Source organism: Octopus bimaculoides, chromosome 2 (assembly GCF_001194135.2).
Source record: "Octopus bimaculoides isolate UCB-OBI-ISO-001 chromosome 2, ASM119413v2, whole genome shotgun sequence".
NCBI classification, from domain to species: domain Eukaryota; kingdom Metazoa; phylum Mollusca; class Cephalopoda; order Octopoda; family Octopodidae; genus Octopus; species Octopus bimaculoides.
This window is the reverse complement of record NC_068982.1, coordinates 29,745,883-29,752,162: the sequence shown is the minus strand read 5'-3', so window position 1 is coordinate 29,752,162 and position 6,280 is coordinate 29,745,883. Positions and strand designations below refer to the sequence as shown.

Here is a 6,280-nt window from a genome sequence, read left to right as displayed (position 1 = left end):
TGTGTGTGTGTGTGTGTATATATATATATATATATATATGTATATGTATGTATATTACGGAGATGTACTTACATAGCAAGTGACCTGATCTGAGATTGTGTGCTGGAACAAAAACAATTGCAGCATGGAAAGTGTTTATAAGTCATTTAAAAACAAACAAAAACCGTTAAATTCACTTCAACATTTAAATCTAATTTGCCAAAATATTTTTATTGCTTTGAGACCGCAACCTGTTCACTGACACAATTCTGTGCTGCATAGAATTTTGTCAGGGAACAGGTCATGATCTCAAAGCAACAAAAATATTTTGGCAAATTAAATTTAAATGTTGAAGTGAATTTAACGGTTTTTGTTTGTTTTTAAATGGCTTATAAACACTTTACACACTGCAATTGTTATATATATATATATGTATTATGTATGTATATTTGTGTGTGTGTGTATGTGTGTGTATTTGCCCCCCCCCCCCACATCGCTTGACAGCCAATGTTAGTATGTTTATATCTCTGTAACTTAGTGGTTCAGAAGAATAAGTACTAGTCTTACTAACAATGTCCTGGGGTCAATTTCTTCAACTAAAACCCTTTGAGGCAGTGCTCCAGTATGGCCGCAGTCAAATGACTGAAATGTGTAAAAGAAAAAAAAGAGTATATGTGTATATATACGTGTATCTATATGTGAGTTGTTATATACTGTTATATACATATATTTATACGCGCACACACACACAAACACACATGTATATATATATATATATAACAAATATATATATTTAGGTAAATATTAAAATAACAAAACACACACACACACACATATATTCAAATTTATTTTATTACTGTGTATGGGAATTAAATTAAAAATCAGTTTTGTAAATGATAAATCTGCACTGAGATCTGTTCAGTGTACAGTGCAATGATTTAAGCATTATTACTAGGTGGTAAAAAGATTTAGATGGATAATAGCTTTTAATGTTGCATCAGCAACACTTTTTAGACTTATAAACTCATTCTAACAGAAAATGCATAATATATGTATATACATGTGTGTGTGTGTGTGTGTGTGTGTGTGTGTGTGTGTGTGTGCGTGCGTGTGCATGTGTGTGTGTATATATACATATAGCTATGTGTATATGTGTGTGTCCATGTATATATATGTGTGTATATATATATATATATATGTATATATGCATATATACATGTGTATATATGTGTATACATATGTATATATATATGTGTGTATATATATGTGCACAACTGTTCACGGATGTTGTTATGTAAGTAAAACATTAATGTTCGAAACTGCAGTACACAACTAATTCTTTATTCTGTATATTTCTCATTTTGTCTTGTTCTGGTGTTGTGCGAAGTTTTTTCTAGAGAACATTATTTTTCTTTGTGGTTGGGTCATTGATAACCTCTTTCTAGCATATTGGATGTCCACCTAGTGGTCATCCCTTATACACGTGTAATACAATTTTTTCTGAATTTTCAGATTTTTTTATATACTAGGCCACTTGGTTTTAAATTGAATTAATATTCAATTTATCACCGTATCTATATAAATAATAATTTAAATAGTTATGTTCTCCAGCCAGCAACATATACTGCAGTAAATTATTCTCTGCAGAATTGTTTCTGGAATTTGGCGTGCCAGAGCTGAGGCAGTTTGAAAATAACCCCAATGTAATCGGTAGAACTATATGCAAGTCTTATTTCATGAAGACAATTCATGTATAGTTCTGCAAATTATATTGATTCTAGAATGGTTGTGCTGACGAGAACACGGATGTTGTTACATAAGTAAAACGTTAATGTTTGAAACCGCGGTACACAACTAATTCTTTATTCTGTATATTTCTCATTTTGTCTTGTTCTGGTGTTTTGCAAAGTTTTTTCTGGAGAACATTATTTTTCTTTGTGGTTGGGTCGTTGATAACCTCTTTCTAGCATATTCGATGTCCACCTAGTGGTCATCCCTTATACACATATATATATATATATATATATATATATATATATATATATATATATATATATATATATATATATATATATATATATATATATATATATATATATATGTATATATATGTATGTATATATGCATACACATATATATATATGTATATTGATAGATAGATAGATAGATAATTATATATGTATGAGTGTATTTAATATGTCCACTGCACCCAACACATGTAGTGAGAGCTCAGTTGAACTATAGCTTTCCCATCCTCATACTTGTATTATACCATATACATGATATTCATAAAATATTTTCTTTTTCTTTGCTTTCCTATTTCCTCTGTCTTTTGTAAATGTTGCATCTTTAAATTGCATCTTAATGTGTGTAAAAATAACTACACCATGCTTTGAGAAATCCTTAAAACATTTCCTTAAAAAATTGATTTAATGTTTCATACTGTTTTGTGCATTTCTGCTGGTCATGAAGAAATAAAATGAAAGTCAATTGAAATAGGGTTAGCTTTTAACTACTTTTTCATGAAATGCAGTGTTGTTTCAGTAAAGTGTTTGTCTGAGTGTGTGTGTATTGGAGGGTTTTGTGGTAAACTGACTTGACTCTTGTATATTATCGGTTGTTATATTAAAAACAACAGAATGATTCCTTCTTTGTGCAGTTCCTTTGTTTCTAGATGATCAAGTTAATCACTTGACATTTCGTTGACTTTTACAACGAAGTTGTGAGGGCAAAAATGGGTTGGAAGAGATATCAGAAAACATAGCAGAAGAGAAAAATTCAGCAGGAATTTAGCATCTCCCATAGTTTAAAATCTCTTAATCCTGATCTGGAATTATTTCCCTACAAACTCTGAAATACCATGGGCTCTTCAACAACACAAGTGTAAAGGTTAGTTATAGTTGTAGAGAAAACAAAGCAAAATAAAATTAAATATATAAAAAAACTAAGTTCAAATCAACATCCAAATACAACTGCAGCAACATTTTGCCTGCCAAATGGCAAGTGCCATGATAAAGAAAGGCATTTGTGTATGAGGTTAAAATACAATCCAAAGGTAGTATTGGAAAATAGTACACTAGAGTCATAGTATGTTCTAAAGGTAATACTTACAGCATATCAATTACTTCTGAAGGGAAACAAAAGAAATACCACATTACTTAACCAATATATCTGGAAGTTGAAAAGGAACATTATTCAGTATTGATAATAAGCTGATATGATATGTGATTGAAATTACAACTCTTAATGTCACCACATCAAAAAGATGTTTTCAGTTCCTGGTAGGGAAGTATACTTTTATGCAACCTCTCAGTAAAAATGGATGAGGTGGTATTGAAATTGAGTCATGGGAATATATAAATCCTGAAAATTTTCATGTAGTGACACATGTGATAATCCTTGCATCAGCTGACAATTCTGGTGACATCAGCTTAATGAGAGAGAAAGATTATCAGAAAGAGTGAAAGAAAGAGAGAGTGAGTCAAAGAAAGAAAGAAAGAGAGAAAGAGAGAAACAGGAGAGACATGGACATATCATGCTAATTATATCAGGGTTACTGCTTAATGGTATTATGCTTGGTAGATGGGCAGCTTGTGTAAACATTGTTAATGAACTACTCGTAGTTTCTTGCTATGTGTGCATGAAGAATTACATATAACAAGCTTTAAATAAATATACGTGTGTGAGTGTGTGTGTGTCTTTGTATGTTCCTGTCTGTACTTAAGCATACATGTGAAGGCACATGGCTTAGTGGTTAGGATATTCAGCTCATGACTGTAAGGTCACGAGTTCAATTCCCAGAAGCATGTTGTGTTCTTGAGCAAGACATTTTATTTCTCATTACTCCAGTCCACTCACCTGGCAAAAAAAATAAACGAGTTGTACCTGTATTTCAAAGGGCCAGCCGTGTCACATTCTGTGTCACGCTGAAACTTCCTGGGAACTACGTTAGAGGGATGTGTGTCTGTGGAGTGTTCAGTTACTTGCAAGTTAATTTCATGTGCCGGCTGTTCTGTTGATTGGATCAACTGGAACCCATGTTGTCATAACCAACAGAGTGCTAGTAAGCGTACACACACAAATTCCTATATCTACATGTGTGCCCATTTTTCCCAGTCCTAGAATAGGGGTTTGCCTATTTTTATTCAAGTGACAAAGGTGGTGCCACAGTCACTGCATCCATCTGTCTAACAACACTGGTAGCATTGCACTATCAAGCTGAGCTCAAAAGGACTTGCTGCAACAAGATCAGTGCATCAAAATGAATTTTAAATTCACAAGAAGAACCAAAATAGACAGCACAAGGCATTTCATCTGATGTGTTCATAATTCCATTAATCAGCCATTCTGAACTAGGAATTGATATATTCCTCTTGAAAGTTGACCTTGCTATAATTTGAACTCAGTGTACCTTGAACTGTAGCAAATAATACAAAGCCACTATATTCATATTTCTCTCTCTCTCTCTCTCTCTCTCTCTCTTTATGTGTGAAACAATGCTTGAGGTATGATAAAATATATATAAATCTACATAGTACACATACAAGCTTTAGAAATTTACTTAGATTGAAAAATGTGGAACAGCCCTAATTTGGTAATCAACCCTCAGTGAGAAGTTTCATTAAAGAGTTTACATCAGTTGTCAAATTTCCGAGAAACAAGGAGCCAATTCATTTAATACATACCAAATCCAGTAGTTTCAGAGAAGTGGGGCTACTATGAGTACAGACATTGCTGTGTAGTTAAGAAGCTTGGGTTCGGGTTCTGTAACACTGAGCATCCAATTTTCCATGCTTATATGGGTCAATAGAAGTTTGTTGAGACACATTTTCGACTGTCAGATGTCTTTGTTGTCGTCAATCCTCACCGATTTTCAGTCAAAGTAATTGGTTAGACATGTTTTCCATAGAAGACTGGACAAGGACAACCTCTGACTTTCTGCTCTCATCTAGAGAACCGAATGACACAAAACTTTAGAGAAGAAGTTTTCATACACTGTGTATTTTGTGTGTAAGCATTTCTGTTGTTCTGAAAACATATTTCCTTGAACAAGAAAAGCACTCACACACAAAAAACACATAACACAGAAACTTCTTCCCCAAAGGTTTGTGACAGTCTGTTCACTAAATAATTTAAGTAGTGAATAACTTAGAAAAAAGAATCATATATATATCAACATCATCATCATCGTTTAACGTCCGCTTTCCATGCTAGCATATATAAATATATATATATATCATCATCATCGTTTAACGTCCGCTTTCCATGCTAGCATGGGTTGGACGATTTGACTGAGGACTGGTGAAACCGGATGGCAAGACCAGGCTCCAGTCTGATTTGGCAGAGTTTCTACAGCTGGATGCCCTTCCTAACGCCAACCACTCAGAGAGTGTAGCAAATAATACAAAGCCACTATATTCATATTTCTCTCTTTCTCTCTCTCTCTCTCTCTCTCTCTCTTTATGTGTGAAACAATGCTTGAGGTATGATATAATATATATAAATCTACATAGTACACATACAAGCTTTAGAAATTTACTTAGATTGAAAAATGTGATATATATATATATATAGTTGAAATTTATAGAAAAACAAAAGACAAAGACAGGTGTATGAGCAACAAGCAGGTGTATTAGTTTGACACTTGGGAAAATGAAAAAGTCTTTTACATTTCGAGCCTATGCTCTTCAACAGAAAAGAATAAGAGAAAATAAAGAGAGAGAATGAAAAACATCTTATAGATTTAGCGGTCTATCCTGCCTTAACTTCCTCCTCTTTGGATTTGTATATCTTAACCACTTCCTGAACTTTCTACACCTCTCCTCATCTACATAGCTGCACTCCACCCAGATTACAACTGGATATACTGATTCTATTTTCATGGATTTCACTGGATTTTTACGTTGATATAAATATATATATATATATGTATATTAAATGACAATCGTTTTGGCTTACATCCACACTGCTCTCTAGTGAATGGGGAACAATATAATGGAATTCAATTCACCCCACAGTGCAGAAGAAACCTCATCAGATTACATAATACTGAGTCTCCTATCTAAAATTTTACTTTAAATATACCCTATACACACACACACACACACACACACACATATATATACAGGGTGGCCTATTAGTAAGTTTACAGTTATCATGCTGGCACTTTAAATTTCTTTTAAAACATTTTATTACATTTAAATTTCTATCTTACAAACGGAAAAGGGAGCCTGACAAAATTAACTAAATTAACATAGAATAATGGTTTCATATTTTTATATAATCAAGATCTAAACTGTTA

At 33.0% G+C, this 6,280-nt stretch overlaps 1 long non-coding RNA gene across 1 annotated transcript in view; it reads right to left on the bottom strand.

Annotated features, from left to right (window-relative positions):
• Positions 1–3,153, bottom strand: part of LOC106876030 (uncharacterized) — a 6,855-nt gene extending 3,702 nt beyond the window's left edge. Inside the window, exon 1 of the long non-coding RNA XR_001410190.2 lies at positions 3,091–3,153. This is a non-coding gene — a long non-coding RNA (uncharacterized LOC106876030). The remainder of the gene's footprint in view (positions 1–3,090) is intronic.
• Positions 3,154–6,280: the final 3,127 nt, after the last annotated feature.